Source organism: Physeter macrocephalus, chromosome 7 (genome assembly GCF_002837175.3).
Source record: "Physeter macrocephalus isolate SW-GA chromosome 7, ASM283717v5, whole genome shotgun sequence".
Taxonomy (NCBI): Eukaryota; Metazoa; Chordata; class Mammalia; order Artiodactyla; family Physeteridae; genus Physeter; species Physeter macrocephalus.
Window position 1 is genome coordinate 8,781,107 of NC_041220.1, and position 19,270 is coordinate 8,800,376.

Sequence of the window (19,270 nt, forward strand, 5' to 3'; positions counted from 1 at the left end):
TAGAAAGTTATCACCTCCACTCACAACCAAAATAAAATAACCTGGATATTTCATAATGTATTACAACTAAAGCATTGACTTTGCCTAAAAACAACAACAACAACAAAGAAAAACAGACTTGCCATTATGTATGGGTATTGAGATTCTCAGAGCTAGGACCTCAATATTCCTATACCTGTAAAGAAAGCCGGAGAAATGTTTAATTGTACCAGTAGTTTCTGATTGCTCTGGGCAGTGAGAGACCTTCTCTTTGGGGAAAGACTGGAATTGGCACAAAACATAATGGGTCTTCCGGTTGTGCCAAAGCGAATGCCCAGCCTTCAGCTGGAGGGAGGGGTGAGGGGATGAGAAGCCAAACAGCTCTAAGTCCCCGTGTAGAAAGCAGTCTTCAGGGCGGGCTCTGAGCTCAGCAGTGACCGTCATGAGGAGGCAGATGTTAACCTGAGGGCAGGCGTGTGCAGTCCGTTTCTCTTGGGAGTGGGCAACCTGCGACGTGAGAACAGAGGCATAGCCATCTGGAATGGCACCTGGCTTGCCACCAGCAAGCAGGTGGGACCTAGAAATAAACGACTTTCTGTGAAGGTGTGAGGCTGACAGATGGTACAAATATCTTGAACTTGCATCTGTTGACCTAATGTAGAGTGTCACGGTTTTCTTTCTTTTCTGCATTGTAATTTCCCTCTGTAATTCATGAGCCTTTTCAAGAGTTTTTCTAAATGCAGCTACCTGGTGACTGTTATGCTTTGGGGAAGTAAGGAAGTGGCTCACATCCACATTTGGGGAAAATCTATAAGGGGACGAGAGGAGAAGACTGGAAAGTCAGTTATCAGACGGTAAGAGGCTACCTAAGGGAAATGGTCAACAAGTCAGAACAGATGGAGTAAGAGAAACAGAATCTGATAAAATGACTGGATTCCTGTGGTCATGTCTGACGGGAGCAGCAACCATTTGAGTTTTAAACAGGAGATTCCTGAAGCCACCTTGGATAGGTTTACTTTTTTTTTTTAATCTTGAAAGATGCCGAATTACTTTTATGGTGAACAAATAGTCACTAATGGCTCTACTATATACACATAGTTGCCTTGGGGAAAACAGGGTAGAATATACTAGTAAAAGCATATGGTACAGGGTTAGAAAGCCCAGGGTTCAAATCCCAGTTCTGTCCCTTATTTAGTCTCTCAGAACCTCAGTTTCGACATCAGCATAATATGGACAATCATACCAAGCTTTATATGGTTTTTGAGATGAAATCAAGTCATCTATATTATGACAGAGAATATTTTTTAAATAAAAAATGAAAAAATCTAAACAACAGGCCCAAAGTAAGTGTTTTTAAAAGGAAGGGTTAGCTGAGGGAGATCGTACAATCATTCATTCAGTGCTATGGCAAGTCCATTAACGTGATATTTACCATATACCAGCAAAAGCAATACCGGAAAATGTCCATTTTTTTAACACTGACTGTCCAGTGCAGTCGCTCATTTTTTCAAAATGTGTATTCTGTATCCTATGAATATTTCCTAGTAGATATTAGGAAATAAAGAACGGTCCTCCCCTAAATAAGGAACAGTCAAGTGTTCCTTTGTTCTGGGTCTACCAATGCAAGAGGAAGAATTGTTCTCTTTTTAAAAAAAAAAAAAAAGATAGCTTCTCTTCCAAGGCGTTAAGGAAAAAGGGAACATATGTTGGCTGTGAACCTTACTTTGGTGAAGCACACCTGCTTAGACATCTAAGTCTTAATTTTTCACACTTATCTCCTTATCTGAGCTCTCCAACACCACCTACGCACACTAAAGAAAACTATCTTCCACTGATATAATTTTTTTTTTTTTTTTTTTTTTTTTTTTTTGGACGCGCAACCGCTGCGCCACCAGGGAAGCCCACTGATATAATTTTGAAATCAAAAAACTTTAGATCACTCATCCAAAAAAATTAAGAAACAAAGGGTTTTTTTTTAGGGAATTAATCACCACAAGCCATCACTTCATTTTGGATACATCTTAAAGGGTACAGAGTGGCAAAAACTGTCTTCTCATCTAGGAGCTGAACTGTGTGCAAAGGGAAAATAATGTAGGAACAGCAGCATGTCCCTTCTCATGCTCATTTTTTAAAGCTGTTGGTAAGATCTTGCCTGGCCTAAACTCTTTCCAAAGGAGACAGTAAGCTGCCCACAAACAGAGAACTAACAATTTACAATTCCTGCCTCCCTTTTCCTCCTTCAAGCTTAAGAATTGACCAGTATTAATTTCAGTGCTCTCCCTGGTTATTAAATCACAAACCACACTGGCTGATGAGAAACAAAGAAAGAAAAGAGCCATTATTCCAAGCAAACCAGACAGTCCCACAAATAGCTCCAGAAAAGTCAACTACATTATGATGTTCACTCCTTTCATGAGTCAGAAGAGAAAGGTTCTAACTATCCAACTATGCAAGTTTGGGGTGGCAATGAATTAGACAAGTAACAGAGTGTACTTGAAGGAGATAAAAGATCGGCAGAGAAAGTATAGTCGGGTAAGTAAAGATGTGCCAACTTTTCCTCTTCCACCGAGGATGCAATACAGAGCCTGGAGAGCCTGGGATCGGATGGGGCTCCAGGCTTGTCTCTGCCGCACATTACTGCACACCGCAGGCCACCACGCTGCACGGTTCTGCCCTGCCTTGCTGTCACCATGTCTTTCTTTCTGCCTCTCCCTCCGCCCTCATCTCATCTGCTGTGTCCCCTCCTTCCTCCTCCCAGAAACCCCCCACTCCCTCTCCAATTGTCCCCAAACATTTTATACTTCTATTGCATCACTTACCCACATTCTTCTTTCTGAGCATTGTCTGGGGGCATCCCCAACCCTTCCTCTGCCTGTGACGTGGAACTGCACATTTGTCCCCTCATCTCATCTTTCCTACTCCTGCCTTAATCTTTTTTTTTTTTTGGTACGCGGGCCTCTCACTGTTGTGGAGCACAGGCTCCAGACGCGCAGGCTCAGCAGCTATGGTTCACGGGCTCAGCCGCTCCGCGGCATGTGGGATCTTCCCGGACCGGGGCACGAACCCGCGTCCCCTGCATCGGCAGGCGGACTCTCAACCACTGCGCCACCAGGGAAGCCCTTGCCTTATTCTTTATTTTGAAAGTATATGACATATGGGGGACAGGGAAGGAAATCTTCCTTACTAATAAAAGAACATACATTAGAAAAAAATTAAAATATATGATACCTGTTTCATGTTCAAAGCACACCTAGTAAATGTCTTATTCTCTCAACAGAGTCCAAATCAGAAAAAAATTTAGGTAATTTGTTAGTATTTCTATTATTTTCTGATGTGGAGTATTCGTAAAAGTTTCTGGGTTTTGCCCTCAAAGCTAAACTTGAATGTCAGTTTTGCCACTTGTTAATTTCTTAACCTTGGATATGTGACAATCTCTCTGAACTACAATGAAATAAGAATAAAATTTATTATTTCTTAGAACAATAGTAACAATTGGGTACCTACAATAAAGTTTGTGTGAAGATTTAATGAGATGATGAATTTAAATTTCTTAGCCCTGTGCCTGGTCCATGGTAAGTCAGGATGTGTTAGCTATTGTGAGCCAAGCACTGGACTAAGGATTTAATGTGTGTTCTTGTATTTAATCCAGACGATATGCCCTGGGACTTGGGCATTACTATTCCCCCATTTTAATCAGTGAGGTAGTAGGTTTAAAAAGGTTAAGTAATTTACTGAGGATGGATTGTTAATGCATAATGAAAGGGAAAGTTGACAACAAGCCTGTTTAACTTGCCATCTGTGAAATGGGGATAATACTGTAATTTCTACCCTACTGCATTGTTGTCAGGATTAAATTAGCTAATGGAGCATATAGTAGCCATTCACTACATTTTCATTTTCCTTTCCTTTCTGCCTTTATGTAACCCCTGTCTTTTGCATTCCATCCCATTAAATAAAAAATTATTAACGTTATTCCTTGGTATTGCTACCTCCAAAAATCTCCAACTTTTGCCAAGGAATTTTTTTGAGAACTATTCACATTCTCATATAGAGCATGTTAATATATAACTACCACAATGCCATATTCCCAAAACAAACCAAGGTAAATATAAACCTCCAAGTTTATCATTACCTGATGACCACAATAGATATTCAGATGGTAAACCAAGTAGCAATTTACTTGATTACTCAGATTCAACGCACATCTAAAAAAAAAAATAGTAATTCACAGATAAGAATATATAATCGAGATTTATTCTTTAGAATTATTTTTAAAGGGCTCATTTTTCCTTTTTAACCATTCTAAAATCAATACATTTTAAACTTTACCCAACCCCCAGGCAGTTCCCAAGCTCTTGTTTAAATTCTTTTCTCCTGAAGTATCCTTCTGTTCTGAGGTCAGTCCTACTCCCTATTCGTAAATCTGCGGTGGTTTCCTGCTACCTATTAATTGCAAAATCTCTAGTCTGATCTTACTCAGAATGGATTTTTCTGCCTTAATCTCACCCCCTGTTGTGTGTCTCCCACCCTGTACCAAACTATTCCCTAAAAATGCCCACTCGCTCGCTTTGCTCACGATATTCCCTTTATCGACATCGTCTTCCCTCCCCAACACAACCTATCTTGGTATTTTCCAAATTTTCTCCATTTTGCACATTTTCATTAACTCTATTCCTTAATACTTTATAGCTTTTGTTGCTATTTTGAATTATATCTTTTTTTCTAATACATTTTCAAATAGATCTCTGCTGGGTAAAGGAATATTATTGATTTTTATGTGTTGGTCTTGCCTCTAGCAAGTGTGTCAAACTATTTAATAAGTCACTTGCCAGTTTTCTGTAGAGTATACATTATTTTTATAATAAATTTTTTAAAATATTTATTTATTTATTTGGCCACGCAGGACCTTAGTTGCAGCACGCGGGATCTTAGTTGCCACATGCGGGATCTAGTTCCCTGACCAGGGATTGAACCCATGCCCCCTGCATTGGGAGCACAGTCTCTTATTTTTTTCTTTTTAAATCAGGTGTTTTGTTTTGTTTTTAAATTTTATTTATTTTTGACTGCATTGGTTCTTTGTTGCTGCGCGCGGGCTTTCTCTAGTTGTGGTGAGCGGGGGCTACTCTTTGTTGCGGTGCACGGGCTTCTCATTGCAGTGGCTTCTCTTGTTGCGGAGCACAGGCTCTAAGTGGGCGGGCTTCAGTAGTTGTGCCACGTGGGCTCAGTAGTTGTGGCTCATGGGCTCTAGAGAGCAGGCTCAGTAGTTGTGGCGCACGGGCTTAGTTGCTCCGCGGCATGTGGGATCTTCCCAGACCAGGGATCAAACCCGTGTCCCCTGCATTGGCAGGTGGATTCTTAACCACTGCACCACCAGGGAAGGCCCTATAATAAAATGTTTTTTCAAAAAAAATAATAGTAGCAAGCACTTGTGTACTGCTAATACATACAGGAGCAGTTCTAAATGCTTCATATAGGTAAACATTTAATCTTACTGAGTGCATTTTTATTTTTAACCCTGGTTCACAGATGAAGAAAGGGATGTATTAAAAAAAAAAGAAAGAAAGAAAGAAAGAATTTGCAAGAAGTCCCCAAGCAAGGAAGTAAAAGGATTGCAATTCAAGGCCAGTTAGCTTAGCTCAAGTGTCCATTTTCTTAGCGTTAGGGTGTATTGTCTGCTCTTGTGAAGAAGGGCCATGGAGTCAGAGAGACCTGGGTTTAGGTCCTGCGTCTTCTGATTTGGGAAAGTCACTACCTCTCCATGATTCAGTTTACTCATCACGAACATGAAGTGAACAATAGCTACTTACAGAGTTTTTCTAAAGACTCAGTGAGAAAGTATGGGATAGCATCTTGTACAGTGTACCATAGAAATAGGTCTACAGGGACTTCCCTCGTGGTCCAGGGGTTAAAACTCCGCCCTTCCACTGAGGGGGCATGGGTTCGATCCCTGGTCAGGAAACTAAGACTCCACACGGCACAGCCTAAATAAATAAATAAATAAAATCAGAATCTTCAGGAAAAAAAAAAGAAAAAAGAAATAGTTGCTACAGATGCCATCATTCCCTTTTCTCTCCAAAGATTCTTGTTCACTTTTTCTGTTGAAATCCTACCATCTCTCTCTGAACTCCCAATAAGTCTGCATTTTTCTCTTAGTAGTTATCACGTACTTTCTTGCCAGCCAACCACTGGGCACCAGTCTGATCTTCTCTGCTAGACTATATCCTCCTTGGGAACAGGAACTACACCTCATTTATCTCGGGTTCCCGACAGCAACAGCGCCTTGTTTTACACATAGAATTTGCTCAGCAAATACTTGAATCTGAAAGAATTTTCAAAATCACTGGTTGTAAAAAATATAAATGTATCTGAGTCTGGCTTGTACCAGCTTGTTTACCAACCAGTGTGTTCATCTCAGAAACATGTTTCCATATAGGTAATCCTGCAGGAAAATCAGCTTGCTTTCCATTTACACATTGTAGGCATTCATATGGGCTAATTACTACAAACCCTTTGCATGTTTTGCATACAAATTACCTATATTCAATATCCTGTAATAAACCATAATGGAAAAGAATATGAAAAAGACTATATATGTATAACTGAATCACTTTGCTGTAGATACAAGTTACCAATTAGCTTCCAGGTTTAAAAAAAAAAAAAATAGTCCCTGGTTATTTTAATCACAGTGACCTGACTCGTTTTTCATTCACAGGAGACAGTGGTTGGTGGAGGGAAATAAAAACAGGGAAGCTATGTTGAAATCACCGTCCGAGGAAGAGAAGCCATCTCTGAGGGGGACCGCCAACCCTGCATCACGCCCAGGGAGGCTGATTCACTTCCTCTCCTCCCCACATCGCCTCGGAAGCCTTCTCTCCTTTCTCCACCTCCCACTGGCCCACCACCCTTGCCACCGATTCAATGAATCACGGGAAGAAAATCTAAAGTAAGAGAAGAAATATGCTTTTTTTTTCTTTTTTTCTTTTTCTTTTCCTGTCCAGGCCTTGTGATATGTGGGATCTTAGTTCCCCGGCCAGGGATGGAACCCGCACCCCCTGCAGTAGAAGTGCAGAGTATTAACCCCTGGACCACCGGGGAAATCCCTGCTTTCTTTTTTTAACTAGAGAAAAATAAAAGGAAACCCTCCATTGGAAAGTGTCTACAATTATTAGAAGAGTTGATTGAACTATGCAATAATCTTCTTGTTGAGTTATAACATATGTACCATAAAATTCACAAATGGTAAGTATGCAACTCAATAATGAATTTTTACATATATACGTAGGTTCATACGTATGTGTGTATGTGTGCATGTGTGTAAAAACCATGTAATACCACCCACATAAAAAGATAAAATATTTCCAACACGCCGGAAGACTCATGCCCCTTCCCAGTCAATAAATACCATTTGCCCTCACAGAGGTAACTATTCCGACTTCTCTCACCACAGATTTGTTTTACCTATTCTTGAACTTCCTGTCACTGGAATCCAGGATATGCTCTTTTTTTTTTTTTTTTTTTTTTTTAGGATATGCTCTTTTGTGTCTGGCTTCTATCCCTCAGCCTTTGTCTGTCTGTGAGATTCATTCATATCAGTGTGTATAACAGCAGTTTGTTCTTTTCTATTGCTATTTATTACTCCACTCTATGGATTTTATTAATAAAGCTGCTAGTTTTTCATTTATTTATGTTTATGAAGTATAGTTGACTTACAGTGTTGTGCTAACTTACAGCAAAGTGATTCAGCCATAGATAGATAGATAGATATTCTTATTTATATTCTTTTCCATTATGGTTTTTGAAAAATTTTTATTGGCGTACAGTTGATTTACAATGTTGTGTTAGTTTCAGGTGTACAGCAAAGTGAATTATATATATATATATATATATATATATATATATATCTCCACTCTTTTTTCTTTTTTTAGATTCTTTTCCCATATAGGCCATTACAGAGTACGGAGTAGAGTTCCCCGGCCTATACAGCAGGTTCTTATTAGTCATCTATTTTATATATAGTGGTGTGTATATGTCCGTCCCAATCTCCCAATTTATCCCTCCCCTGCCATCCCCTTGTACCCATAAGTGTGTTTTCTACCTCCGTGACTCTACTTCTGTTTTGAAAATAAGTTCACTCGTACCCTTTTTTTTAGATTCCACATATAAGCAATATCACATGATATTTGTCCTTCTGTGTGTGACTCACTTCACTCAGTATGACTGAATAACGCTGCTATGATGAATGAAGTACCAGAAACATTCTTGTACATCTTTTGGTGGATATACCAAAGCTGTGCCATAGCCTTTTGCCTAATCTCCTACCTCTGCTTCTCTGCCATCCCAGGAATCTCCCCAAGTCCGCTGGGGCCCTGGCTCCCCACAGAGCTCTCAGTGGGTCCTCACAGACTACACGGTTTGTTAAAGCTGCGAACCGGGATTTCTAGGCTCTCCATGATTTGGCCACGTCCTACCCTGTCAGGCTTACTTGCTGTATAATTTCAAGATTTATTACCCTCCCACAGTCTCCAGTCAGAACACGTAACTTTCTTTTCTCCACACATGCCCCAAGCTTTTACCTATGAACATACCAATTCCTCCCTGTTCAGAAAGTAGTTTCTCGCCACTTACAACTTAAGAATAAATATTTGAATTTTTTAAAAATTGTTTGTCTCAGATCAAAGTCATCTTCCTCACATGAGGAAGAGGAGAGGTTATAAGAAGTGACGAATAACTTAAATGGAATTTTCCAGTCACTTTGGAGGAAGCTAGGAGCATGCACCTTACAATTTTGTAGTCAAGTTAAGGTTAAGGGTTTTGGGGAACACTGGTTCTGCCACGTCCTGGCTACGTGAGCTTGGGTAAGATATTCAACTTCTCTAAGCCTTAGTTTTCTCATCTGAAAACCAGAAGTAAAAGCTTTCCTCATAGGGTTCTTTTGAAGGATATGTGAAATATTGCATATAAACTACTTAAAAATAGTGACAGGCACAAAATAAATAGTATTTGTCATTATCAATGAAGAAGCTGTGCATGATAGAGGCTAAGAGTAACGCCCTGGGAACCAGATTGCCTGGGTTCAAATCCCCACCTCACCACTTACTAGCTGTAAGACTTGCTCACATCACTAACCAACTGTGGCAGTCTGCTGGTCTGTAAAAAGGTAACTATAGTAGTACCTTCTTCAGAGGGCTACTGGAAGGATTCAAAGAATTAACATACGGAAAGCACTGTATCTGGCACACAGTAAATGGTACATAAGTCTCAGCCACTTATAGTGCCATTATTATATAATCAACACTACCATGACTAATATCATCAACAGAACACTATCATTCTTTGTTTTTAATATTTATTTATTTTGGCTGCGCCGGGTCTTAGTTGCGGAACGTGGGATCTTTGTTGCAGCAGGAGGGATCTTTAGTTGCGGCATGCGGACTTCTTAGTTGCAGCATGCACACTCTTAGTTGTGACATGCATGCGGGATCTAGTTCCCCAACCGGGGATCAAACCCGGGCCCCCTGCATTGGGAGCGCAGAGTCTTACCCACTGGACCACCAGGGAAGTCCCCTGAGAACACTATCATTCTTGATAGACAAGCAAAAGACTAAAGGAGGTTAACCTAGAGATATTTTTGAGAAGCATTATTCCAAATGAGAGAAAATTCTGTAGAGACAGAATAGTGGATCCAAAGTAACAACGGTTTAAATGGAGTATGGCCAATGAAACATGCCAACGGTACCATCAGAGAATCCACACGACAAGGCTACCAGTGTCTAAGGTGAATTCATGATTTGAAACGGGCATCTTTGAGAGTCCTTGGTTCTCACCGACCAGCAGAGCTGCCCACTGGCCGCTCGGCAGAAGGTGGTGCCGAGTAATTCACACCAATGCCATCTGTGCACCTTGAGACCCATTATCAGCTTCATCTTTACAGCTTGATTATCTCAGGGAAGCGGCCAACACTAGCTTCTAAACTGTTCCAGAGTAAGCCATACTTTCTGAAGACTAGAGTTCAGTGTCTGTGGTGGAAATAATGATTCCTTATTTTATTCCAATTTCATTGGTAAATAAACTGAGAGAAGAGCAAGTTACGTAAGTTGCCTAGGACCAAATAGCTTGGTAAGAACAGAGGACAGAAATCCACAAACTTGAATCCAAAGCCTATGCAATTCCAACATGAAAAGCAAACTTTAAAATTTTTCTGTTGGTGAGGATTTCTTACTAGCAACTTTCAACAGAAAGGTGGAAAAATAAGTTCAGATAAGAAATTCCTCCATTTTAGAGTCAATGAAATAAAAGAAGCAGTGACCTCAGGGACTATTCTTTCTGTGAACTTCTCTGGGGTAGAGCTTGCTGGCTTAAAAAGAAATGGAGAGTGGAGGAGGGGTACAGAAGCAGACTTGACCCTGCCTGCCACGGAAACCTGCTTTTCTGATAAAAAGAAACAGATGGACATCTCGGGGTTGAGCAATGGAGGTATTAGCAGTAACTGAAATCTCTAGGTGATGCCTAGGTAGTTTTAGGGTCCCATTGCCACATCTTTGCCCTTAGAATCTTTCTAGGTTCCATTACTCCCCCTGTGTCCCCTACTTTACAAAAATTTTCACTTCTACTGTATCATTTTTTGTTAACATACTCAAAAACTCTGAGTTGTTTGAGTTGGTAAAGAGAAAAGATTTGAAACATCTCATTAAAAAAAAAAGATGACACCAGTATTCTACTTTAGGGTTGGAAACTTTCTCAATAAGCCCTGCTGTGACTTACAAATGTTAAAATGAAACTTCCCTTTTCAATGTCTAAGGCACTCTATTTATAACTTCCAATCATTAACTGAAGCATTAATCTGCTTAGTGGATTCTGTGTTAAATATTGTATAGAGGGACTTCCCTGGTGGAGCAGTGGTTAAGAATCCGCCTGCCAATGCAGGGGACATGGGTTCGAGCCCTGGTCCGGGAAGATCCCACATGCCGCGGAGCAACTAAGCCCGTGTGCCACAACTACTGAGCCTGCGCCCTAGAGCCCGCGAGCCACAAATACTGAGCCCGCGTTCCACAGCTACTGAAGCCCGCGTGCCTAGAGCCCGTGCTCCGCAACAAAGAGAAGCCACCACAGTGAGAAGCCCGCGCACCGCAACAAAGAGTAGCCCTGCTCGCCACAACTAGAGAAAGCCCACGTGCAGCAATGAAGACCCAACGCAGCCAATAAATAAATAAATAAATAAATAAATAAATAAATAAATATTGTATAGAGCTCATGATTGTCTTGAACAGAATCATGAATACAGACAGAAACAGGGGAAAGACAACTAAACAGAAGTCCCACATGAACTAAATACCCCCAACTTGTATTGTGTTCAGGAAAAGTGGTGAGAGTATTGGGTGCGGTAGCGAGTGAAGCAAATTGAGGACAGCCTATTTCCACCAGTCACTTGTGGGTGGCGATGGCCTCATTAACACCTCTTTGGTTGGCAGAAAATGCTTCAGGGAGGGAGGTGGGATTTATGGAAGAAAAGGAAGACTTAGAAGATACCTAGTCAAGAAGTAAAGTGTCACTGAGAATAAAAGTTTCAAGAAGATAGGACGATTATTATTTTGTACAAGGGCAACTCTAAGGTCTCTTCAGAAAACAAAGTGGTTGGACAAATTTTAGGTGGTCACATCACCTCTCTGTGGAATCTCATTCCTATGCACTCACTGCTCCTGGTCCAGGGCTTTATTCCTTTTTAGGATATTGGCATTTTCTGAGTAAATCAGTCATTTATATTGTCCATTATTCCATAATCCATTCCTAAATAAGACTGCCCTTACTGTGCTTAAAATTAAAGAATGACAATTTCAGGGCTTCCCTGGTGGCGCAGTGATTAAGAATCCGCCTGCCAATGCAGGGGACACGGGTTCGAGCCCTGGTCCGGGAAGATCCCACATGCCGCGGAGCAACTAAGCCTGTGTGCCACAACTACTGAGCCTGCGAGCCACAACTACTGAGCCTGTGAGCCACAACTACTGAGCCCACATGCCACAACTACTGAGACTGCGCTCTAGAGCCTGTGATCCACAACTACTGAGCCCGTGAGCCACAGCTACTGAAGCCTGTGCGCCTACAGCCCGTGCTCCGCAACAAGAGAAGCCACTGCAATGAGAAGCCCGCGCACTGCAACAAAGAGTAGCCCCCGCTCGCCGCAACTAGAGAAAGCCGCGCGCAGCAACGAAGACCCAATGCAGCCAAAAATTAATTAATTAATTTTAAAAAAGAATGACAATTTCAGGCTAAATTAAAATCCCTCTCCCAAATTGCCATTTTCTGTATACATATAGGCAACACCTGTCATATTATTTTCTATTATCAACTTCCATTTTCAAGTGCTCTCTTCCCAATGATGTGAGTTCAGTGAAGCTAAAAAGCAACAATGGTGCTTCTTTGTTGAATCCCCATAACACCGGCTCTATGCACATTACACATAATAAATATTGGTGGCATAGATTTATAAATCCAAATGGCTATTTATGTCCTCCAATGGAAACCCTAATGTATTTCATTCTATTTTTATGAATGTTGTTGTGCTTCATATTTCAACTTATTGTTCTGAAGAACAGATTATACTGAAATGCTTGAATTTATCAAGGAAGGTAGTTAAGTACATAAACCTAAAATCATCCTTGTTTTTGGTTAACATATCAAACCTTGTGAGTATGTAACTAGGTCATATGTAGTATGGAAAATACTTCAACTTCTTTCTGCAAAGATATTTTTTTCCACTGAGGAAAGAAAACGTGTAGTCTAATTTCAAAACAGGGAAGTCGAAATTTGCTAGAATGGGGCTAGAATTATTGCAAAATGTTCACTACCTATTCAGATGGTTCTGCTGTAGAGATGATCGGGAAGTATAGATTCTGAGCTATAAATATCCTCAGAGAACCATGAAGCATATGTTTTTAATTTGTGCTTGGTGGCTTATCCATCAGACAGGAAAACATCCCTGGTTTTAAGAGTTTGAACTGATGCCATAGAGTAAGTTCCCATTTCTGAGTGTTTGTTGTCATTTTGGTTAGTGAACTCCACCTACCAAAACAAAAATGAACACAATGCTTCAGAGGCTGCCCTTTCAGCCCTGGGTTTTAACATTTAAAGAAAGAGAAAAGGGAGCAAACCTTTTTGCCTGCTCTGCCATACAGATGTGTTTTTAACCAGTGATTCAGAAAACATTGTCAACATTTTATATATGCAGACTATGCCATCTTTATACAGCTCTTTAATTCCGGAGTTAATGCAACCTTAGTTTCATTGCCTCCTTGCCCCATCATGGTTACTGTCGTATTCTAGATCTGCCTGTTTTGTATTTAACTTTGCACAGCACCCATTAATCTGATTAATGCTCCATTTGATCACTTTTATGAGTTATGTCTTAACAGCTTAAGAGGGTAACTGTGGATGGATCTAAAAGCTAGGCAGCAGTTGCCACTTAATGTAAGAAAAACTGGGTCAAATTATGGGAGATCAACCAGGCAGATTGGCAAAGCCTTTCTCAGTCCTTTCGTTCTTCAATTCTTCCCCATTTATGTGTTCCCACATTTACATTGTGTATGTTCTAAATGATGCAAGAACCAAAATCTATAGGATTTCAGAGAACATAATTATTAATGTGAGCCAGGGCAGAGAGAATCTTGGGAGAGTTGGGACTTGATCTGAACCATAAGGAATGGAGTGATCTGGGAAGGTAAAAGGAAGTTGAAAGACGTGCTTTAGATGTAAAAGCAAAGAGCAAGAAATGAACTTGTATCAGATAAACAGTGAGAGGCAGGGCATCGTTCAGGTTCCTGAGAGCCTTATCTCTGAAAGCTCTTTTGTTCCCTATTTTAACCTCTTGATTCTTACTGGAGGACCCCATATGCTTTTCACTAGGGCAAGAAACAACTCTCAGTGGCCTGCATGAGAAAGTAAAACAGCAGTGCATTTAGGTTTCCTAGATAGCTACTAGCCAATGTACATTTTGGAAATGTTTTAGTGCCTTAGCCCCCGTCCAGTCTTTCAGGCGAGAGAGAGAGAGAGAGAGAGAGAGAGAGAAGAAGGAGGAAGGAAGGAAGGAAGGGTGAGAGATAGGGAGGAAGGAAGGAGGGAAGGAAAGATGCCACATTTGCATAATTAGTGATGCCTGTCGACCTTTATTTCAGATACGAAAAATAATAGCACAGAAATTAGGAGACATGACTATAGAGTCATATAAATGAGTCTTTCCTAAATGCAGCATAATGTACAACATCAAATATGTTTTTGGTGAAGATGGAACAGAAAACCCCGAACGAACTTTTTGGCCAACCCAACAGTTTGGTCTCCTTCGAGGTAGCCCCATTGAAAGGCCATGAGACTATTCAAAGATGCTTCCATTTGTCAAGTCACTTTCAGATTCTTTCTTTTTGAATTGTTCTGGGAGCCTGTGGCACAGTCTTTAGATGAGCTTCTTCCCCAGAGGCAAACCCTCCATCCTTATCTCCTGCTATCGGCAGCTACATCTTGCACGCTGACCCCTCCCTGCCTAAACTGGTGCATCTCCTTTCGCTCTGCTCCTGTTTTATCTATTAGTTCCGTCCTGTCCCAGCAACCAGACAATGCAGGATAGGGGCAAAGGATACCTGGCTTAAATCTGGGGAGATATGCTAAATCATGGCACAAGAAGAAGACAATGCAGCACAATAGAGAGAGGTGGAGACATAGCAGAACTAAAAAAGGAGTAATCAAAACAACCACAACCGGGCTTCCCTGGTGGCGCAGTGGTTGAGAATCCGCCTGCCGATGCAGGGGATACGGGTTCGTGCCCCGGTCCGGGAGGATCCCACATGCCGTGGAGCGGCTGGGCCCGTGAGCCATGGCCGCTGAGCCTGCGCGTCCGGAGCCTGTGCTCTGCAACGGGAGAGGCCACAACAGTGAGAGGCCCGCGTACCGCAAAAAAAAAAAAAAAAAAAAAACAACCACAATCAAAAAATACTTTGGTTAGCTAAAATACTGTGGGAAATGAATAGAACATGTGACACAACACAGGGAAAGCAGCACAGACACTAAAACCTGTGGTGGGAGACATTAGAATTACAAACTAAACATGATAAAAAAAATATTGATAAGCTTGAGAAGATATAGGTACCCCAATATTCACTGCAGCACTGTTTACAATAGCCAAGACATGGAGCAACCTAAATGTCCATTGATAGATGAATGGATAAAGAAGATGTGGTACATATATACAATGGACTATTGCTCAGCCATAAAAAAAGAATGAAATAATGCCATTTGCAGCACCATAGGTGGACCTAGAGATTATCATACTAAGTAAAGTAAGTCAGAAAAAGAAAGACAAATACCATACAATATCACTGATATGTGGAATCTAAAATATGATACAAAAGAACTTGTTTACGAAACAGAAATAGACTCACAGACATAGAAAACAAACTATGGTTACCAAAGGGGAGAGGGGGAGATAAATTAGGAGTTTGGGATTAACAGATACACACTATTATATATAAAATAGGTAAACAACAAGGACCTACTGTATAGCACAGAGAACTACATTCAACATCTTGTAATAACCTATAATGGAAAAGAATCTGAAAAAGTACATACATATATGTATGTATAACTGAATCACTTTGCTGTACACTTGAAACTAACACAACAGTGTAAATTAACTATACTTCAAAAAAATATTGATAAGGGAGTTTTCAGATTCTCTCTCCTCCCCACCCCTCAAAAATTGCCACATTTGCAATTTGCCACTGATTCCTGATTTATCAGTCCAATTTCTTTTCACTTTCTCTGAAGTAGTCTATCTCTGCCAAACTCTCTTCTAGCCTTTTGGAATGCAGAATTGGTAAAAAGACAGAATGCTACAGAACCCAGAAGCCAAGAGGAAGGGAAAGGCCTAGCAAGAGAGGGGGAAGTGGAGTTGCCAAATGAGAATCTGGAGTGTGAAACAGAATGCAATGTGGAGGAATAAGCGTCCAAGAAAGAGTCCAAAAAGACCCTAAGTTCTGTGCACTTTAATGCTTTTCGAGATACTCAATTAATAAATTGAACACTTTTTGAAACACGTTTGAGTGAGAACTGGGCTCCTTGAACAGAACGTGACTCTGAGAATCCACCACGTGTGACGGCATCAATAAGGTGACATATCCAGATACAATCGCTACATTGCCTGAGGCCTGTAAGGTATGAGCAACCCATGTGTGCTTTCTCACAGGCAGGAAGGTAAGCGGTGTTGTAGCTGCCCTGGCATGGACATGGGCACTCTGCCCGTTACCAAGGCTAAGAGAGCAGAGTGCTGGCCACCAATAGGCACAAACAACACCCTATGCCCTGGCTGCTTTGACGTCCATGGAAGTCCCCAGGGCAGGACCTAGGACAAGAAATTACAGCATCAAGTCACCTCCTCCTCTTCTTTGGTGAGTTCAGGCAACCTCAGTGGGGGAAAATTCCATTCACACACACGCCTGCTTTACTAAGGCTCTCATCACCCTCATTCCAAAGCACCTCTGCTCATAAAAGGAAGGGAACTGGCTTCTTGTACCCAGTAGGCCTGGAGGTGGTGGACACCTTTACACTTTTCACCCAGGCACATTTGTTTAATTATAATCCTGGGCTGTCACATCATCTGTCATGACCAAGAGGTAGAACTATAAAGTACTAAGAGTATTTTTTCACTCTTCAAAATATAAGGGGAAGTAAGTGTGTTCTTTCCAGAAGGCCACCATGGGTGATTTTATGTTGAATTCAAACATGCTGACCTTGTTCCAACTGTTTCTGAAATAATTGTTGGAAGTAACATTCAGAGCTATTTTATGAGCACACAAGGAAGTGTCATTTTATACTTACACCTCATTAATTGTATATGGTTGCAATGACTTTTAGTCGTTTTCAATAGCATATTCATCCCCCGAGTATGGAAACTTGCCATCAAAGAGTATATTCAAAGAATGACGTATATATGGAATCTAAAAAAAAAAAAAAATGGTTCTGAAGAACCTAGGGGCAGGACAGGAATAAAGATGCAGATGTAAAGAATGGACCTGAGGATGCAGGGAGGGGGAAGGGTAAGCTGGGACGAAGTGAGAGAGTGGCATGGACATATATACACTACCAAATGTAAAACAGATAGCTAGTGGGAAGCAGCCACATAGCACAGGGAGATCAGCTCGGTGCTTTGTGACCACCTAGAGGGGTGGGATAGGGAGGGTGGGAGGGAGACGCAAGAGGGAGGAGATATGTGTAGCTGATTCACTTTGTTATAAAGCAGCAACTAACACACCATTGTAAAGTAACTATACTGCAATAAAGATCTTAAAAAAATAATAAATAAAGTTTAAAAAGAATGAGAAACAGTTCAGAGATCAAGTGAAAGGGAGAGCTCAATCCCATTTTAAGTACTATTAACCTAATTTAAATGACTGAATCATCCTCCTTGAAAACTGATTCTAAAGGGGAAAATACTAATTTTATAAGTCTATATTTTGGGGAGGGAGGAGACTTTTTAAATACATTTTTGTTGAGATATAATTCACATACCATAAAATTCCTTAAAAGTGTACGATTTTTAGTATATTCACAGAGTTGTACAACCATCAGCACTATCTAATTTTAGAACATTTTCATCACCCTAAAAAGAAGCCTCGTCCCCCTAGCAATAATTCCCCATTTCCCCTCCCTCCTGCCCTGGTAACCACTAAGATGCTTTCTGTCTCTGTGGATTTTCCCTATCTGGACATTTTAGTTAAATATAACCATAAAATATGTGGGCCTTTGTTATCCTAAAATCACAGTCTCCGGTGGAAAATGTGGACACCAGCTTTATTCTTTCAATGACAAGAAGAAACAATCTCCACAGTAAGTTTTTATATAGAAATGTAAGTAATATAGCATTCTGCGATGAGACAGAAATTTTTATTCCTGGATGTCCGTGACATTTAAGAATAGTCATCGAGTAATCAGTGTAAAATAGTTATTGAGAGGTTTGGCTTCAAAGAAAAAACTTATAAAGAGCTTTATTCAGTGTTAAAGCATGTCAGTGACAGAACTGCATGTAAATTTCCTGATTCTCAAATTGTATCCTGTACACGTTCCTTAAATATGACAAAGAACCTATTGATCCACAAAAGATTTGTTTAAAATTACTTTTGTTTTCAATTATTTTCCATCATATCTCCCTTGTGGTGACATTTACAAGATAGTGGGCCAGGAGAGTGAATCAGGATGGCAACACAATGTTCAGAAAATAAAATAAAAAGGCTAATATCATTAATAACTAAAATTCTAGTGGAGGGATCACATCACAGGCCCGAAACCTCATTCTGAGAAAATAAAAATATCTTAACGAACAAAGAGTAGAAGAGAACTTTTAAATATGACTCAATATTAGTTTTTAAAAGGAATTAGAGTTAAAATGCTGCCCATATATTATGGTGGAATGACAAGGAAATTGTCATTTGATTCTTCCTTCCTCCTACCGCCATCGTGCTCCTCGCCTCCGTTCCTTCCCCCTACAATCACTGGCTACCTAGTACATTCACTAGCACTGGGATTCAGCCAGGAATAGGTCACCTGCAACAAATCAGAGATGGTCCTTGATCTCCTGGCACCTTCAACATTTCAGGGAAGACATATTAATCCAGTGCGAAGCATACAATGAATAGGAAAAGAAATCGATTTTTCACTCAAATGACAAAAGTAATCTTAGTTTCAGTGATTATTAAGATTGTCAGTCTCTGCACCTTACATTAAAAATATCCCATCTCTTCTTCTGACAATTTTGTTAAATAATTGGACTTATTGAACCACTCCACTTTGCACTGTGTAAATCACTTTTTTTTGTTAGCAGGAAGTTTTAAGGACTTCCAAAAGTCAAGCTAAAAATTCTACAACTGGGCTTCCCTGGTGGCGCAGTGGTTAAGAATCCGCCTGCCGGTGCAGGGGACATGGGTTCAAGCCCTGGTCCGGGAAGAGCCCACATGCTGCGAAGCAACTAAGCCCGTGCACCACAGCTACTGAGCCTGTGCTCTAAGGGAACCCACGAGCCACAGCTACCGAGCCCACGCGCCTCATCACTGAAGCCCCCGTGCTCTAGAGCCCGTGCTCCGTAGCAAGAGAAGCCACCAGAATGAGAAGCCCGTGCACTGCAAAGAAGACCCTACACAGCCAAAAATAATAAATTGATTGAAATAAATAAATTTTTAAATAAATAATAAAAATTCTACAACTATAATTTTCCTCCATTGTTCATAAAGGAGAGAGAGTCCTAAAGACATTAAATATA